Source organism: Anomaloglossus baeobatrachus, chromosome 10 (genome assembly GCF_048569485.1).
Source record: "Anomaloglossus baeobatrachus isolate aAnoBae1 chromosome 10, aAnoBae1.hap1, whole genome shotgun sequence".
Lineage (NCBI taxonomy): Eukaryota > Metazoa > Chordata > Amphibia > Anura > Aromobatidae > Anomaloglossus > Anomaloglossus baeobatrachus.
In genome coordinates this window covers 22,186,033-22,206,631 of record NC_134362.1, presented here as the reverse complement: position 1 = coordinate 22,206,631, position 20,599 = coordinate 22,186,033, and the positions used below count along the sequence as shown (strand labels likewise).

Genomic DNA, 20,599 nt, shown 5'->3' with positions numbered 1-20,599 from the left:
TTCCCTTTTAGAAGAATTATAGTGAAAGTGTGTGCAAAATGCTTTGATTTAAGTCTGGTTCCGCACCCAGTGAGTCCAGGAGCCCTGGGTCCCTACTCCCGGATGGAGCGATGGGCCTTTGGTCACACCCAGGGTGCACCGAACACCCTAATTAGCATATGTGAGTAAACTTTAGTCTATGTGGCAGGGAGGCTGCAATTAGAAGACTAAAAGTACAAGTTTTCTGGGGGCGGGATAAGGCTGTGCGCTTAGTTTTTATACTGTCAGTTTAGACTGACATAAAAGTCCACATCATTAAAGAAAACAAACTAATATAAAGGAAAGAGGAGTTTTCTATGTTTGTGACCTATTAAATTCCAGCCCTTATTTCGCTGCTTTCGCTGCACAGATGATTCATGTGTCATACGCCTCACAGGCAATATGTTTGGGGGTTGAGTTATCTGAAAATATCTTGATTTCCTCCGGTTTTAATCACTCGGTTCCATGTTGCTTTCTGATTTATCTTTCTCGTTTTTTTTTCAGGAGCTGATGCATAAACGGTTCAGAACGTATCACCCGGTGCAGAGACTCAGTGCCACCTAATCCCACTAGGTAAGGAATACAAATGATACAGTGACTAAGTATGGCCTACAGGCACTGCAATGTGGGGTCAATTATATATGACTGATATACATGTTATAGCATAAATACAAAAAAAATGAAAAAACTCGAAGGACCCAATGGTCAAACATATGATAGACGCAGATGTTACGGCCGTTGTGTGGCCCTTCGAAAGAGAAATCAAAATCCAAAAAAGAACTTCACCTGTAATCTTCTTGGGAATGATGCAACAAGTTCTTCACCCCTGGATTTGAGGATCCTCGGCCATTCTTCCTTGCAGATCCTCTCCAGTTCCGTCAGGTTGGATGGTGAACATTGGTGGACGCCATTTTCAGGTCTCTCCAGAGATGCTCAATTGGGTTTAGGTCAGGGCTCTGGCTGGGCCGGTCAAGAATGGTCACAGAGTTGTTCTGAAGCCACTCCTTTGTTATTTTAGCTGTGCGCTTAGGGTCATTGTCTTGTTGGAAGGTGAACCTTCAGCCAAGTCTGAGGTCCAGAGCACTCTGGAAGAGGTTTTCTTCCAGGATATCTCTGTACTTGGCCGCATTGATCTTTCCTTCAATTGCAGCCAGTCGTCCTGTCCATGCCTCCATAGCATGATGCTGCCACCACCATGTCTCACTGTGGGCATTGTATTGGGCAGGTAATGAGCAGTGCCTGGTTTTCTCCACACATACAGCTTAGAATTATCACCAAAAAGCTTCATCTTCGCCTCATCAGACCAAAGAATCTTATTTCTCATAGTCTGAGAGTCCTTCATGTGCTTTTTTGCAAACTCTATGTGGGCTTTCATATGTCTTGCCCTGAAGAGAGGCGTCCATCGGGCCACAGTAACGCCTGCCTGGAACCACAGACTCAAACTGGCAGTAATGGACAGGCTAGAGGAAAGCCATTCACAAAGCAGGACCTCGAGAACCCTGAAACCCTTTAACCCTATACAGGGATTTGGAATTACACAGGGCCCCGGAGATCACTACTTGTGGTAGGCTGCAGTCCGATGAGAGTAGTAGTCAGGAAAGGTCAAACCAGTAAATGCAGAACAGAAACAAAATCAGGCAGGAAAGGACGTAATCAGAAAACTAGGCCGAGGTCAAATCCGGATCTGGTAGTGAGGTACAAAAATGGCAGGCAGTAGGGTAGTCAGAGAACAGGCAGAAGTCAAAACACAGGTATCACAATATAGAACAGACAGGGAACCAGGAATTCAGAACTATCTCTGGCAGAGACCAGCAGACAAGAGGGATAATTACAAGGGTGTGGTGTTTCCCATTGTCTTTAGCTGAATGGTGGTAACTTCAGTGGGAAGACACATGCCACCAACAGTCAGTCAGTGGTACTGCAGGTCCCAAGGAAACCCAGCCCAGTCGATAAGCGGAGCCTGTGCCCACCAGAGCCACTGGCACCAACTCCTCTCCTATCACCAGCACTATCCACAGCGGGAACACAGCACCACATGGTGATCAAAGCAGAAGTTGCAGAAGTGGACTCTGGTGGGGACATGACAGCCACTCTGCCATAAAGGCCCGACTGGTGGAGGCTGCAGTGATAGTTGACTTTGTAGAACTTTCTCCCATCTCCCTACGGCATCTCTGGACCTCAGCCACAGTGATCTCGGGATTCTTCTTTACCTCTCTCCTCAAGGCTCTTCTCCCATGATTGCTCAGTTTGGCTGGACGGCCAGGTCTAGGAAGAGTTCTGGTGGTCCCAAACTTCTTCCATTTAAGGATTATGGAGGCCACTGTGCTCTTAGGAACCTTGAGTACTGCAGAAATTCTTTTGTAACCTTGGCCAGATCTGTGCCTTGCCACAATTCTGTCTCTGAGCTCCTTGGCCAGATCCTTTGACCTCATGATCCTCATTTGGTGTGACATGCAGTGTGAGCTGTGAGGTCTTATATAGACAGGTGTGCGCCTTTCCAAATCACGTCCTATCAGTTTAATTACACACAGCTGGACTCCAATGAAGGAGTAGAACCAAATGGACAGCATGGGACTTACATATGAGTGTCTGAACAAAGGGGCTGAATACGTACTTATGACCAAGTGATATTTCTGTTTTTATTGTTTAATAAATTTGCAAAAATTTCTACATATTTTTTTTCCAACAAGATGGGGGATGGGGAGCAGAGTGCACATTAATGAGAAAAAAAAGAACTTTTTTGAATTTACCAAATTGCTGTATTGAAACAAAGAGTTAAAAATTTAAAGGGGTCTGAATACTCTTCTTACCTACTATATATATATATACAGTATATATATATACATATGTATATGTATATATATATATATATATATATATATATATATATATATATATATATATATATAGGCAGATACTGTAGATAGGCAGACAGACAGATACACAGACATAAATAAATAGATAAATGAGTATTACAGATAGAGTTTGTCACGATTCCTCTGTGCAGAGCATCTTGCCTTTGGACATGCTCTGCTGTACCTTCTTGAGTTACTGAGCTAGCAGCTTGATTGACAGCGCAGGATTCCATGTTGCTGCTGATTACTCAGCTGTTCCACCTTCCTGGTAATTGGTCTGTTTCATTGGTGAGCATGCTAGCCCAAGATATCGCCAGTTGTATTCTCTGGTTCTGCAGTTGTGCTGTTGCTTGTGTCTCTGCTAGTGTTCTGACCTTTATTTTCTGACCCCAGACTGTTATTTAACTCCTCTCTGCCCGCTCCCTGTTCCTGTTGTGACCTCCTGCCTTTTGACCTCGGACCATTACCTGACCACGTCTCTGTTTTCTCCCTGAACCTATTACGTGCTCTCCTGGATTTCTGATCCTTGGATATTGATCTGACTACGCCTCTGTATACTCCTTGTGCTCATACTTGTCCTCCTGTTACCAGACTCCGGGTTTCCTGACTACTGTTCTGTCCATACGATCCATAAGTAGTGACTGCATCACAGGGAGATTATAGAGGAGCGCGATCAAATTAATAATAAGATATTGATGAATCAGTTACTAAAATGTTACAAAAATACATGTAGTTACAATAGCAAAGACAATATCCCAGTCTTGCTGGTGAAACTTGAGCTAATTGCTTGGTGCGGCCATGGAGTTTACCCCTATTGTCTTGTAGCTTCCTTCCTGCTCTTGTTTTCCTCCTGAATCTCTTAATGTCTTTACCTATGTGTGTACATGCTGTGTTACAGTATTTTATTTTTTCCTTTATCTGTCACTTTCATTGCACTTCTGTCTTGTCCCCCCTTGGGGGGAGGAAGAAACAGGTCAGGACTGGTCAGGAACACGGCCAGGAAGGAGACACAGGCATCCCCTCAATTAGGGATATCCCTCAGAGTAGGGATAGCATAGGGCCCCCTAACTTGAGGGACAGCTCAGGAGCCCCGGTTCCCCACTATCCTAGAGTCATCGGGACAGTGTCTTCATCATACCCTATGTGTTACCAGTATATACAGGCAGCTAACAGTGTAACATGTAGTGAATACTATAAACATGTTTTATTAAAGGAGTAATAGGAATTTGAAATCAAGGATAATTGTCCATTCTTTGACCTAATTTTTCTAGAAATGCTACCTTGAGCTGAAGACCTGAGCTTGTTATGAGCCTGCTGCCAGACAGGTCTATAAATTGGACTGTAGGTGTTAGTGTGTTCCTCAGGGGCGTAAACAAAAAGTGGTTACAAAGTTAGAACCGCCCCCTTGACTATTTTATAATATTTTAATATAGCCTCTAGATATCATAGTGAGTGTACAGGCGAGACAAGGCTACCCTTCTTCTGTCATGCTACGTACAGGAAAGTACCAAGCACATGGTGAAAGGGAAACCCTGTGTCTATGGAGAGGGAAGATGGTGACCCCTGACCAAACCTACTGCTGGTCCCTGGGGTCCCTCACCATCCTAAATAGGTTCTGCTCCCATGGGCTGAGCCAGATACCTGACCCTATGTATCCCTTCTGCTGGTCCCTGGGGTCCCTCACCACCCTAGATAGGTTCTGCATCTATGCACCGAGCCGGATACCTGATCCTAGGCATCTCTAGTGATGGACCCTGGGGTACCTCACCACCCTAGATAGGTTAGACACCTTTGCGCCAAACAGGAAACCTGACCCTAGGCATCCCTAGTGCTGGAGCCTGGGGTCTGTCACCACCCTAGATAGATTCCGCACCCATGCGCCGAGCCGGATACCTGATCCTAGGCATCCTTCACCACCCTAGATAGATTCCGCACCCATGCACCAAGCCGGATACTTGATCCTAGGCATCCCTAGTGGTGGAACCTGGGGTCCCTCACCACCCTAGATGGGTTAGGCACCTTTGCGCCAAGCAGGAAACCTGACCCTAAGTATCCCTAGTGGTGGACCCTGGAGTCCCTCACTACTCTAGATAGGTTACGCATCTATGCGCCGAGCAGGATAGCTGACCCTAGGTATCCCTAGTGCTGGACCCTAAATAGGGAATGGATTGGATGAGCTCTTCATCAACCCCACTAAACAACTATGGAAGACACAAGGGGGAAAATGCATGAACTACTTATCATTAGATGATTCAAGTAGAAGTTCAGCAACGATACCACAGAGGAGTACAAGCCACCTGCTTGCAACCAAGGCTTGAAGGTTCTGAAACTATCACCAGCACCAGTCCAAGGAAGGAAGGGGTGTTTAAACACCAAGGAAATACTGATGATCAGCAGCTGGGTGGAAGGCGAGCTCCTGCTGGGTCCAAAAGGTGGAGAGATGAATCCAGCAGGAAAGGTACCTATACCAATTCTGTCCAGCCAAACACTGTGACCTTCTATGGCCAGAAACCACAGGACAGTCTGACACACATGACACACCCATGACAGACTCCTGATCTTGTAGTGCCGCTGTGGGGGGATTCCAGTATTAGCAAACTGAACTGCTAGTGCCTGTGCCAATCTCGTCAGCCCTCCGGCTCATCTCATCAGCTTTCTTTACAAAAGAGTTAAACGTATGTGAAATGATTTACCCAAATTTCCTTGTAGATGTGTGAATAATGCGTCTGTCGCGCTGCACCTGACATTACCGAGTGGGAGAGGATAATACCAGGGAATATTTGGGGGCTGTTATGTGGGCGTCTACAGTTTAGAAGAGTTTTCCTAATGACTATTGCAATAAAATATAAAAGTTTTACAATCATGGGGGACGTGTATACTTTTCAGGCCTGCCGAGTGGGTAGTTGATAAAAAAACACCAGTTTTATAGATTCCCCGAACGTGTGGGAGATTACGGCCCCTGTGTCCCGATTCTGGAAGCCTAAAATATATAACTAAGTATCAAAGCAAATGACTTCTTGTGGAGAGCACAAGTTGGCGTAGGGAGGCTTATAAGCCATGCAATGCTCCTTTGGGAATTTAAATATGCAAATAACCTCTTTAGAGAGGAGGACAGGAACTCTTGTGCCAACTATTGCAGGTAGCAAATCCCAAAAGTCAATAAGGAGCTTCTGGTTTGGCTTCTTATCTGTCACACAAAATTTAGCACAAAGTCATGGTGACATCAGTCTTTGTTCACATTGCAGATTGTGACACTCTGTCCAATGGTTTCTCTGGTGTCTGGGATCAACACATGCTATGTGATAATTCATAGGCCAGCTAGCAAGAGTTAATCTCTGCTTGTCTGCTTATTAGTCTCCTTTGATCACATCTGATAGGGAAGCCAATCTCATTTTCTCCCCTCCTATATATGCTGGATGAAATCTTCTACCAATGCCAACTATAGTATATTCTGTGTTAATCTGTGAGCTTTGGTGTCCCAGACTTTTTTTGTATGAGCATTGTGGAGTTTACCCCTGTTGTCTTGTTGTTTCCTCCCTTCTCTTGTTTTCCTCCTAATCCCTTATTGTCTGATACCTCTGTGTGTGCATGCTGAGTAACAGAGTTTTGGCTTCCAGTGTCTATTTCCGTGGGTTTCATCTCATTTCCGTCCCTCCCTAGGGGAAGGAGGAGAGGGACGAAGATTAGGACTGGTCAGGAGCAGGGCCAGGAAGCAGACTCGGGCATCTCCATCATCAGGAGTATTTCTATGATTAGGGATACTATAGACTCCCCTAGACTGAGGGTATCTGTAGGAGCTCCAGTTTCCTGTTATCCCATAGTCATTGTAACATTACCATACAACAGATGGTAAGGCTTTTTTAAGGGTAGATATTGACTGTTAGGATTACTTTCAATAGTTGACACTAGAGACCCAGTTCTCATCTTATCTGAAGAGGCTATTTGTATATGTAATTTATCAGAGGAGCATTGCATGGCTTATATAGCTCCCTACACCAACTGTACTCTCCATAAGGAGAAACCTTAACCATTAGCCTCCTGGTCAGAGAGGCTTCTGACCCAGCTATCTATTTCTCCTGCTTTGCACTGATGAGGAGCAAACAGCTCAAAACAAATGTCTGCAAGTGGAGTTTCTGGTTTAGCTTCTTATTTTAACTCATGTGGCAACACCCTTTAAAAAGAGCCAACAATTATGTTTTGCATAGCTACCTCCAATAGGTAGCCCTAAAGACTCTGTTCTTTTCACGTAGTGTTTGGCTCTAAACTCGTCAGGTTCAAGTGTCATGGCGGCATCTGACACTGTTCACACTGCAGAATCTGACACTCCACACTAAGCCTTTTCTTGTGCTTCTCAGTTACACAGACAGGCTCCAGCGTCGACCAGCTGTGTGCCCATCATTCGTGATCAGGCTTGCAGGAGTTAATCTCTGCTAGCCTGCTGGCTAACGTTTGGATCATATGCTGTGAGAGACCTATCACAGATACTCCTTTACTGCCTTTTTAAGACGGTGGAGCCTGTCTACCTATGCCGACTACAGCTATTGATTAACCTGTCCGTGTGATGTTGTGTTAAATTTGCTGGTGATTTATTGCAGCTGCTTGGTGTACTGTGGACACCTTCTTATCGTCTGGTTATTTCCTCCCTGCTCTTTATTTCCTCCTTATCACATATTGTCTTATATTTAATTAATAAATAATTTTATTAATTTATATAGCGCTATTAATTCCACAGCGCTTTACATACAACAGCAACACTGTCCCCATTGGGGCTCACAATTTAGAGTCCCTATCTGTATGTCTTTGGAGTGTGGGAGGAAACCGGAGAACCCGGAGGAAACCCACGCAAACTATTTCCGTGTATGCCAGCTGTGTGACACAGTTTTTGGTTTCCTTGTCTTTATCTGTGGGTTCAACCACTCCTCTCCCGATCTTTCCCTGGGGGGGAGGGGTAAAGGAGGTATTAGATCAAGGCTGGCTAAGAGCAGGACAAGGAAGGCGGCCCAGACATCTTCACCATTAAGTATCTCTGGAATTAGGGACAATTAGGGACGCAGTTATCCCCTCACCTGACAGTTCTCTTCTACAAAGAGTCTCCTTGAAAACTAAAATTACTAATAGTCTTTGGGGGCAAGGGGTTTTGTAACAAAGTAGTAGCCCCCCATAACTTCCAAAATGGCTGGTAATTCTTACAATTTCCTATGCCTGTTTACATTTTGAAGAGCAGCTCTGAAGCACAAACTGCAGTTTTACAAAGTCAACTGGAAGAGGAACATTTCTTGGCATGCAAGTGCTAATATTTGGGAGAAGACTCGTTTTAGAAGGGTATTGAAAAAAACGAGATGCATAATAATAATTTTATTCATTTATATAGCGCTGTTAATTCCACAGAGCTTTACATACACTGTCCCCATTGGGGCTCACAATCTAGAATCCCTATCAGTATGTCTTTGGAGTGTGGGAGGAAACTGGAGAAACCGGAGAACCCGGAGGAAACCCACGCAAACACGGGGAGAACATACAAACTCCTTACACATGGTGTCCTTGGTGGGATTTGAACCCAGGACCCCAGCGCTGCAATACTGCAGTGCTAACCACTGAGCCACCACAAGACTGCAGTGCTAACCACTGAGCCACCACAAGACTGCAGTGCTAACCACTGAGCCACCACAAGACTACAGTTTTAACTTCTGAGCTATTACAAGACTGCAGTGCTAACCACTGAGATACTACAAGACTGCAGTGCTAACCACTGAGCCACCACAAGACTACAGTTTTAACTTCTGAGCTATTACAAGACTGCAGTGCTAACCACTGAGCTACTACAAGACTGCAGTTGTAACCACTGAGCTACAACAAGACTGCAGTGCTAACCACTGAGCTACAACAAGACTGCAGTGCTAACCACTGAGCCACCACAAGACTGCAGTGCTAACCACTGAGCCACCACAAGACTGCAGTGCTAACCACTGAGCCACCACAAGACTGCAGTGCTAACCACTGAGCCACCACAAGACTGCAGTGCTAACCACTGAGCCACCACAAGACTGCAGTGCTAACCACTGAGCCACCACAAGACTGCAGTGCTAACCACTGAGCCACCACAAGACTCCAGTGCTAACCACTGAGCCACCACAAGACTCCAGTGCTAACCACTGAGCCACCACAAGACTACAGTTTTAACTTCTGAGCTACTACAAGACTGCAGTTGTAACCACTGAGATACTACAAGACTGCAGTGCTAACCACTGAGCCACCACAAGACTGCAGTGCTTACTACTGAGCCACTGTGCCGTGCACTGGCGATAACTACTAGATAAATGAGGCAGAATTGGGTTACCAACAACCCATTGGTGACTTTGATTCTGAAGGTCCACGGGTTCTATATAGTTTACTAATGAATGATGAGATGCTACATTTGTCTGTCTATTTTGCATTTAGTGTATTTGTCAATCACTGCTCATTTAGATGTATAGATGGGAATGCTGCAAAAGGGCCCACCAGGAAATTTACCTTCCCCCCCGGTGGGCCAGTCAGAGGATGGGTGAGAATCCAACCTTGAAGACCCCCATTGATTAGCTTTCTCTAATAGGGGATGTATGGGGCTGCCTAACGCCAGGACCCCCACCCTGTGATCGATAAGACCCCCACTGATCTATGCAAAGCTGATAACTTCTTACTGTAATACTCCTTTAAGTATCCGCTTGAACAATTCTCCGGTTTTGTGGCTGAATGCAGAAAAATAAATAGAAAATGATTATTAATATACCGTTATTAACGTTATCTCGCACGCTTATGGGAATGTCACGGTTGTAAATTGGCGCCGGGGACGCGGCCATTTTTCATAGTGCACCGGATAATATGTGAATACTGATAGCGGGTTTCAGTGAAAAGTTATTTTTAAACTCGGTATTTGACAAAGTAGCGGCTTAATGGTGCACAGAATCCCTGCCATTACTCCCCACGAAAACAATGGCTGCGCTGACCGGGAAAGATTTGTTTTCTTATTTAATATTAATAATATTCTGTAATTTGCTACAAAGTCATATCGCCCTTGCATACGATTTAAATCATCCCCGGGGAAGAGTCTGCGCCGCGCTCAATGTAACTGATTATTGCATCCGGCCCATCAATTCCGACCACGACTAGTCATGAAAAGTTACTGAGATTGCTGCAAAACACGGCGCGACCGCAGGGGGTAGAGAGAAGGTGGTCAATTCCGGGCCACGCTGGCCTTGGGCCCGTATGGTACATGGAGACAGCAATGCTATAAATGTTGCAGGCTTCAAGTCGCACCCCTGGGGTGTCAATAGCCAAGTGATAACGAAATATGGGAAAAAGGTAAGTCAAATGTGTGTAGAATTTGCTGATCCTGGCTGGTTTGAACTTTTTGCTTTCCGATTTGGGTAAATTGTCTAAAATGCCAACTGTCATTTACATATTAGATAAGATTGTATCATCCAAAGAAGGGTCACACAACCCCCCCATAATGCCCCAATCGGGAGGGACAATCATAGCCCGCAAAAAAGCTTAAAACATAAAATGCGGCCACATTCCAACTAGACGTGCGCAGCCTCGCTCAGCACAAGTGCATAGAGTGATTCCAGCACGTCTAGTTGAAATGTGGCTGCGAGAATTCATATTGCATACTTGTTATTACATTTCTGCAGGTCTCGATGTTCGTGAAAAGCCTGCATAACCTTGTGTCGTCTGCTGTATATAGAGTAGTTATTAGTTATTGCACAGGAGGAGGAGGTGAGCTGTGATGACATATATTATGATTGGTACATCCCGTGTTATCAACTGTTCATAGAGGTGTTTTCAGTCATTTTACAGGAGGAGGAGGTGAGCTGTGACATCACCTATTGTGAATGGTGGATCCTGTGTTATCTACTGCATATAGAGGTGTTATCAATCATTGTACAGCAGGAGGAGGAGTTGAGCTGTGATATCACCTATTGTGAATGGTGGATCCTGTGTTGCCTACTGTGTATAGAAGTGTTATCAGTCATTATACAGAAAGAGGAGGTGAGCTGTGATATCACCTATTGTCATTACTGGATCCTATGTTACCTACTGTGTACAGAAGTGTTATGAGTCATTATACAGAAAGAGAAGGAGGTGAGCTGTGATATCACCTATTGTTAATGGTGGATCCTGTGTTATCTACTGTATATAAAGGTACTATCAATCATTATACACAAGTAGGAGGAGGTGAGCTGTGATATCACCTATTGTGAATGGAGGAATCTGTGTTATCTACTGTATATAAAAGGTGCTATCAGTAATTATACACAAAGAGGCAGAGGAAGTGAGCTGTAATATCTATTGTGAATGAGGTGTGATCAGATCAGTCATTTTACAGGAGGAGGAGGAAGAGATCTGTGACATCACCTTTTGTGAATCGTGGATCCTGTATATCTATCTATCTACTGTATATAAAACTTATATCAGCCATTATACAGGAGGAGGAGGTGAGCTGTGAGATTAGCTATTGTGAATGGTGGATCCTGTGTTACCCACTGTGTATAGAAGTGTTATTATCAGTCATTAAACAGAAAGAGGAGGAAGTAAGCTGTGATATCACCTATTGGGACTGCTGGATTCTGTGTTATCAGATGTATATAAAGGTATTGTCAGTCATTGTATAAGAAAGGGAGGAGGTGAGCTGTGATGTCACTTATTGTGAATGGTGGATCCTGTGTTAACTACTGTATATAGAATTGATATCAGTCATGATACAGGAGGAGGTGAGCTGTGACATCACGTATTGTGAATGGTGAATACTGTATTATCTACTGTATATAGAGCTGTTATCAGTCATTATTAAGAAGGAGGAGGTGATCTGTAACATCACTTATTGTGATTTTTGTATCTTGTGTTATCTACTGTATATAGAGATGTTGTCAGTCATTTTTCAGGAGGAGGAGGTGAGCTGTGACATCACCTATTGTGAATGGTGGATTCTGTGTTACCTACTGTGTATAGAGGTGTTATCAGTCATTATACAGAAGAAGGAGGAGGTGTCCTCTGACATCACTTATTTGGAATGGTAGATTCTGTGTTATCGGGTGTATATAGAGGTGTTATCAGTCATTGTACAAGAGGGGGAGGTGGTGAGCTGTGATATCACCTATTGTGAATGATGGATCCTGTATCGTTTTTACTGTATATAGAGATGTTATCAATCACTTTAAACCTGCCTGCGATGATAATGAGACTTCTGAAAACCCTGAAATAACAGGAAGTACAAGTCTAAAACAGTCCCCAGTGGTCAGTCTGAAAACTGCAACATTTTCTAATTTACAGGTTATGATATAAAAAAATGAAATGATGCCCCACGAAAAAAAATAATGAAAAAAACTTATTTCTGACTATTCGTTCCCTTTAAAATCCAATTAGGATTTTTTTGTAGATAAGTATCTGGTCTCAGCCCTCGCCTGACAGTCATCATACAATGGAACCTCTGTCACCTCCGTGCAATCAATTCCTCGCGTTATTCTAATGAAAAGACACAATCCTTCTTTCCATCAAGTCTGTTGTTGACACAAAATAAATGTACAATGATGCATCGCTACGAAGGGAGCGAAAAAACCTGCAGATAATTTTGGTTTATCGTGATGAAGTAATTGGCAGGAGATTGAATAATGGATGATATTGTTTAATTTAGAGATTGGCCTCTGGTAAGATTAATTAGCCTTGTACAGATTGTGGTGTATAAACATCGCGCTCCCAAACTGGCCAGCTTGTCATTAGAAAGTGGAATCCACATGGCCTACCACCGCGCGCTGATACCGGAGGCCCGCAATATTTGTGTCTGCTAATTAGAGTTGGGGTTGATCCTACATACCGTAATCACAGAGATAAGAGAGCACGTTGTACGATAGGGCGAGATGATGGTGAGAATACATCTGTCGTCTCTTTGTATCAACATTCGGACATGATGAAGAACGTTCACTTGTGGTATTCAACACATGTATCGAGAAAGTCAACCTGTGTCGGCTCCTAGACAATGCAGTGATGGATGGGTCAAGTTTTGGAGTTGTAGGTACAGAGAAAGTCTGATCAAAGACAGGAGAATACTCATTTAGCCAACAACTATCCTTCATCCCTCCCATACACATGTACGTGCAGCTCAGCAGGTCGTAACACTGTTGTAGATGAAGAGTAGTGTATAACACCACCAAACACGTCTGGAGACAACTTACCTTCCCTGAGAACAACATTTGGCTGCTTGATCCTTCCCTTCTTTATGTATATGCCATAGGTGCTCATGGGAAACTCCTAGATTAGATGGACAGCTTGTCCTAGCCATTAAGCCCGCTACACACGCTTCAATATATCTCACAATCCGTCGTTGGGGTCAAGTTGTAAGTGACGCACATCCGGCATCGTTTGTGAGGTATCTGCGTGTGACATCTACTTGCGATCAGGATTGAACGCAAAACCGTTGATCGCAAACACATCGTATCATTCTCTAGAATTGAGCGTTTTGTTGCACGAACCTAGTCAATTGTAACGTGTGACATCCCTCATACGATTTTGGTGTCTGATGCTGTGTGCGCAGGTGTGCGCTCTGCACCGCAGCTTAAAAAAGGTCCGCTTCAGAGCGCAGCTGAAAAGCTGCGTTCTGAAGCACCTCACAATGTCTGTCATTCACTAATCTCTGTCAGTCGGTCACTATCTCTGTCCCTCTCTCTGTCCATGTCAGTCTATCCCCCTCTCTCATATACTCACCGATCCCCGATCCCTGGCGCTGCACGGCATTCACACTGCTCCGGCGGCTTTTACTGTTTTGAAAAAGCCGGCCGCCCATTAAACAATTTCGTATTCCCTGCTTTACCCGCCCACCGGCGCCTATGATTGGTTACAGTGAGACACGCCCCCACTCTGAGTGACAGGTGTCACACTGCACCCAATCACAGCAGCCGGTGGGCGGGTCTATACTGTGTAGTGAAATAAATAATTAAATAATTAAAAAAAACGGCGTGCGGTCCCCCCCAATTTTAAAACCAGCCAGATAAAGCCATACGGCTGAAGGCTGGTATTCTCAGGATGGGGAGCTCCACGTTATGGGGGGCCCCCCAGCCTAACAATATCAGCCAACAGCCGCCCAGAATTGCCGCATACATTAGATGCGACAGTTCTGGGACTGTACCCGGCTCTTCCCGATTTGCCCTGGTGCGTTGGCAAATCGGGGTAATAAGGAGTTATTGGCAGCCCATAGCTGCCAATAAGTCCTAGATTAATCATGTCAGGCGTCTATGAGACACCTTCCATGATTAATCTGTAAGTTACAGTAAATAAACACACACCTGAAAAAATCCTTTATTAGAAATAAAAACACAAACATATACCCTGGTTCACCACTTTAATCAGCCCCAAAAAGCCCTCCTTGTCCGGCGTAATCCAGGATGATCCAGCGTCGCTTCCACCGCAGCTGCATGGAGGTGACCGGAGCCGCAGCAGACACAGCCGCTCCGGTCACCTCCATGCAGCAAATGAAGACAGCCGTGCGATCAGCTGCTGTCACTGAGGTTACCCGCGGCCACCGCTGCATCCACCGGTGGCCGCGGGTAACCTCAGTGACAGCAGCTGATCGCGCGGCTGTCTTCAGTTGCTGTGTGGAGGTGACCGGAGCGGCTGTGTCTGCTGCGGCTCCGGTCACCTCCATGCAGCTGCGGTGGAAGCGACGCTGGATCATCCTGGATTACGCCGGACAAGGAGGGCTTTTTGGGGCTGATTAAATTGTTGAACCAGGGTATATGTTTGTGTTTTTATTTCTAATAAAGGATTTTTCGGGTGTGTGTTTATTTACTGTAACTTACAGATTAATCATGGAAGGTTTCTCGGGGAGACGCCTGACATGATTAATCTAGGACTTATTGGCAGCTATGGGCTGCCATTAACTCCTAATTACCCCGATTTGCCAACGCACCAGGGTAAATCAGGAAGAGTCGGGTACAGTCCCAGAACTGTCGCATCTAATGTATGCGGCAATTCTGGGCGGCTGTTGGCTGATATTGTTAGGGTGGGGGGCTCCCCATAACGTGGAGCTCCCCATCCTGAGAATACCAGCCTTCAGCCGTATGGCTTTATCTGGCTGGTTTTAAAAATGGGGGGAACCGCACGCCGTTTTTTTTAATTATTTAATTATTTATTTCACTACACAGTATAGACCCGCCCACCGGCTGCTGTGATTGGGTGCAGTGTGACACCTGTCACTCAGAGTGGGGGCGTGTCTCACTGCAACCAATCATAGGCGCCTGTGGGCGGGGAAAGCAGGGAATACGAGATTGTTTAATGGGCGGCCGGCTTTTTCAAAACAGTAAAAGCCGCCACAGCAGTGTGAACGCCGTGCAGCGCCGGGGATCGGGGATTGGTGAGTATATGAGAGAGGGCTGCTAACTTCAGTTACTCAGGAGATTAGCGGTCACCGGTGAGTCTTCACTGGTGACCGCTAATCAGGGCGCGACACAGACAGAGCCGCAGCATGACAATGAAGTCGGGTGAAGTTCACCCGAGTTCATTCTGACAGTGCGGCTCTGTCTGTGTCTGCTGTCAGCGGCCATTCAGCTCTGCTACATGGCTGTCTGTGTCTGCTGTCATCTGCCATTCAGCTCTGCTACATGGCTGTCTGTGTCTGCTGTTAGCGGCCATGTAGCAGAGCTGAATGGCAGATGACATAGTAAAAACGCATCCCTACACATTACACACGCTTGGCAAGTCAATAAATAAAAAAAAAAAAAAAAGGTGCTCAATGCATACGTCACAGAACACATGATCTAAAGGATCGCACACAAAATTGACCAATTTAACATAGACTACTAACGCACGTGTGACAGCAAATGAACGACCAACGTGCAATCTCATAAGATCCCGTATGCAACCTGGGCGTGTCACATCGCAAATGCGATTGTACAACTAATTGCAACGTGTAAAGTGGGCTTTAGACCCTCCTAAATGAGATGGACAGCCTGGACTAGCCATGATATCCTCCTACATTAGATGGACATCCTAGACTAGCCAATAGATCTTCCTACATGAGACAGACAGCCTGGACTAGCCATGAGATCCTGCTACATTACATGAACAACCTAGACTATCCATGAGACCCCTCCTACATGAGGTGGAGAGCCTACACTAACCATGAGCCCCCTACATTAGATGGACAGCTTAGACTAGCCATGAGACCGTCCTACATTAGCTGGAGAGCCTGAACTAGCCATGAGATCCTCCTACATTAGATGGACAGCCTAGACTAGCTATGAAACCCTTCTACACGAGATGGATAGCCTGGACTAGTCATTAGACCCTCGTATATGAGATGGAGAGCCTGGACTAGCCATGAGACCCTTCTATATGAGATGGACAGCCTAAAATAGCCATGAGACCCTCCTACATGAGATGGAGAGCCTAGACTAGCCATGAGATCCTCCTACATGACATGGACAGCCTCAACTAGCCATGAGACCCTCTTACATTAGATGGAAATCCTAGACTAGCCATGAGACTCTCCTACATGAGATGGAGAGCCTAGACTAACCATGAGACCCCCTACATTAGATGGATAGCCTAGACTAGCTATGAAACCCTTCTACACGAGATGGATAGCCTGGACTAGTCATTAGACCCTCCTAAATGAGATAGAGAGCCTGGACTAGACATGAGAGCCTCCTACACAAGATGGAGAGCCTGGACTAGCCATGAGACCCTTCTATATGAGATGGACAGCCTAAAATAGCCATGAGACCCTCCTCCATGAGATGGAGAGCCTAGACTAGCCATGAGATCCTCCTACATGACATGGGCAGCCTAAACTAGCCATGAGACTCTCGCACATTAGATGGAAATCCTAGACTAGCCATGAGACTCTCCTACATGAGATGGAGAGCCTGGACTAGCCATGAGATCTTCCTACATTAGATGGAGATCCTGGACTAGCCATGAGACCCTCCTACATGAGATGGACAGCCTGGACTAGCCATGAGAACCTCCTACATGAGATATACAGCCTGGACTAGCCATGAGACCCTCCTACATGAGATGGACAGCCTGGACTAGCCATGATATAAAAGTCAGACCTGTCTCTACTACCAAAATAGTGGGTGCCAGTAAGCAAAATATAGTGCAAATCCTCCAAAAGTAAGCTTTGGCACACCAAAAAAGAAGAGGGAACAGTTTCTGTGGTCAGTAACTCACGTTGTTTATTAATAAGGTATTTTTATGAAAAGAAAAAGTCCAACGTATCGACCCTTTAGGGGTCTTTTTCAAGGACAATAATTCTATGAGGTACTTGTACACAATGTATTATCCACATGGGATGAATATCAGACCGTGTTTTTAGTATACCTTAAGAATAAACAAGAGAAGACAAAGAGAGGTTGGTGTATCACTGGATAGTGTCCAAGGTGATCCAGCAAAAGCTATTTAAGGTGTATAGACAGCCTGATATCTAACCATTGGAGGACATATTGCCGGTGCAGCCAAGTGCAGTCGTACAGGGGCCCGGAGGTTCAGGGGGCCCTTGCTGGCCAGTTAATAGTGAGGGCATTCTGACCTGTTGTTCAGAGCTCCAGGATCCAGGGAGCCCTGTCCAGATTGCCCTCATCACATGCAGCATGCCGGGCAGAGAGCGATCCTGCAGAGGATCTAACATAGGAGATGCCTGACACAGATATAAAGTGCAATATAGGACAAGTATCTGGAAATCAAATTAGGGAAAATTATAGATTTCCCTAAAAAATTGTGCTTTTTAGGGCATAATTAAATCTGATTGCCGAGGGTAGCGCATTCCGCAAATCTAGTGCAGCATGAGTGAAAAAAGGCTAATGTACCATATTTTTCGGATTATAAGACGCACTTTTCCTTCCAAAAATTTGTGAGGAAAATGAGGGGTGCGTCTTAAAATCCGAATGTAGCTTACTGGGTGCTGGTGGCGCTTGTCAGTACAGCGCTGTTGTGTGCATCGGCTCCACTCTGCTCGGGTCTGCTCTGTGCACGGCTGGTCTGTTTTGCTCGGCGTGCGGCTGCTCTGTGTGACGAGCAGTCATTCTGAAGATGTCGGCGGTCAGGGATTCAAATAATGGTGCCTAGAGTCCAGCGTCTGCGCAGATGGAGCTCTCAGCTCAAGCTGTCATCTGCGCACGCGCTGACTATGACCGCCATTATTTGAAGCACTCATGTAGACTGCTGACATTTTTAGAATGGCCAATGACGTCCAGCCCCCCGCACAGAGAAGAGTGGCGTCACTGGCCCCACACAGAGCGGCGTCACCGGCCCCGGAGAGAGCAGCGTCACCGGCCCCGCACAGAGAAGAGTGGCGTCACCGGCCCCGCACAGAGAAGAGTGGCGTCACCGGCCCCGCACAGAGAAGAGTGGCGTCACTGGCCCCGGAGAGAGCGGCGTCACCGGCCCCGCACAGAGCGGCGTCACCAGCCCCGCACAGAGAGGCGTCACCGGCCATGCACAGAGCGGCGACTGTGAGTATCTGGGCCTCCTTCTGTACCATTGCCAGCACCTCCGTACTCCAGCACCGCCCCTGCCTCCTGTGACCCCACTCCGCTGCTGCCCTCTCTCCCTGGTAAGACACCACCAGATCATAAAACGGACACCATATCTTTTTTTTCACCTTTTTTTTCTCCAAATTTGGGGTGAGTCTTATAATCCAGCGCGTCTTAAAAAACGAAAAATACAGTAAGACGTTGATTTATAAGGACTGAGATCTTCAAGTTGGACCCATCTACTTTCATGATTGGGAATTGCGATTCCATATTGAATTTTCTAACTATAAGATTAGGAGCCATGAATAATATAACATCGCATTCACTTCCACCTGAAAAGGAAAGAAGAAGGGAATTAGATAAGCCCCGGACCCTCCTTTTTTTGGATTTGATCCGCTTCTTGCTCCGGACGCCTCTTCCCGGTCAATGCCCTTTTGCAGAGATATAAAGCAGATACCAATTCTGAACTTCAAATCTATCGATACTAATGAATTCCTGCACAAATGACTTCATTTCTCGGTCATTTTACACCACCTGCGAGGAACCTGCGAGGAACGCGAGACGCTTACATCTTGGACACTTTCCAAACTTTGAGAACTTCACAAAATGACTGAATTTAGCTAAATGAGGGGGAAAAAAAAACTCACTGCACTTATTATTCCAGCGCCAATATTAGTTCATGAACAGTTAGGAGAAGACATTATGTGAACTCAATAAAACGTGCACTTATCAAGCGAAAACCGTCCAAAAAAATGTATTTCTGTAACCAGCAGATCAGGCGGAACAGATTGGATGCACCAGATGCTGAGATACGGCGGAGCACAAACCCCAAACTAGAAAAGTAAACTTTGTAAGTGACTGCAGACGACTCCCAGGCACATTGATTAATATGTTATGTCTATGTTTTGGCTTCAAAGAAATAAATAACCAGAAAATGACCGACTGATCAATCTGTTTATTTTTTATATTTATATTTTTTTCACACATATTTTTTAGTTATATTAAAAATAATACAAATCTTGCACCATCTGAGCTTCAAAATAATGTGACAAGTCCTGTACGGCGGAGATCACATCTCATTGTCATCACAGACATGACATGACAGGTAACACCAATATATGGCTACACAGGATTCGCCAATCACAATAGGGAAAGTTACAGCTCACCTCCTCCTCCTTGTGTATAATGACTGATAGCACCTTTATATACAGTAGATAACACAAATTCCTTATTCACAATAGATATCACAGCTCACTTCCTCCCCCTCTTTGTGTACAATGACTGATAGCACTTTATATACAGTAGATAACACAGGGTCCACCATTCACAATACGTGATATCACAGCTCACCTCCTCCTGTACAATGACGGATAACACCTCTATATACATTAGATAACACAAATTGCTCATTCACAATAGATATCACAGCTCACTTCCTCCACCTCTTTGTGTATAATTAAGGAATAACGTTTGGAACTCCATTCTATGTCTGAACTGGGTGCAAAAAACCTAAAAAACATCACTATGGGGAGATAAGGTATGCACACCAGTGACTATGGAAGGGGAATACATGGAATAGCAGAAACTGCTGTGTGAATGCTGACATGAAAAATTCAATAGCTATTTGTAAAAATGAAATGTGAAAAATGGAACCTGCATTACTGCCATGAATATATGAATAAAGAGAAATTTAGCTACTGAATTGATCAATGCAGAAGAGCCCCAACACTACGCCAAAGTATTTCTCTACGTTGGGGTCCCTAGCTTGTGTGTGTCCTCTCATGCAGTTAAAAAACTTACCGTGTATGGGACGCTGAGACCCAGGCTATATATGCGTATAATGTGGATTGGCAATAGGTGTGTATGGGGAGGGTTCACAAACGAAAAACTACTGACATTAAGGAATAACGTTTGGAACTCCATTCTATGTCTGAACTGGGTGCAAAAAACCTAAAAAACATCACTATGGGGAGATAAGGTATGGGGCTCTTCTGCATTGATCAATTCAGTAGCTAAATTTCTCTTTATTCATATATTCATGGCAGTAATGCAGGTTCCATTTTTCACATTTCATTTTTACAAATAGCTATTGAATTTTTCATGTCAGCATTCACACAGCAGTTTCTGCTATTCCATGTATTCCCCTTCCATAGTCACTGGTGTGCATACCTTATCTCCCCATAGTGATGTTTTTTAGGTTTTTTGCACCCAGTTCAGACATAGAAT

At 45.0% G+C, this 20,599-nt stretch overlaps 1 protein-coding gene across 3 annotated transcripts in view; it reads left to right on the top strand.

Moving 5' to 3' along the window:
* The window catches only part of LRRC4C (leucine rich repeat containing 4C), a 970,587-nt gene that overhangs the window by 708,869 nt on the left and 241,119 nt on the right, over nt 1–20,599 (top strand). For all 3 annotated transcript variants that reach the window (XM_075325244.1, XM_075325245.1, XM_075325247.1), the window contains one exon: nt 523–591. The gene's annotated coding sequence lies outside the window, so the exon portion shown is untranslated. The remainder of the gene's footprint in view (nt 1–522; nt 592–20,599) is intronic.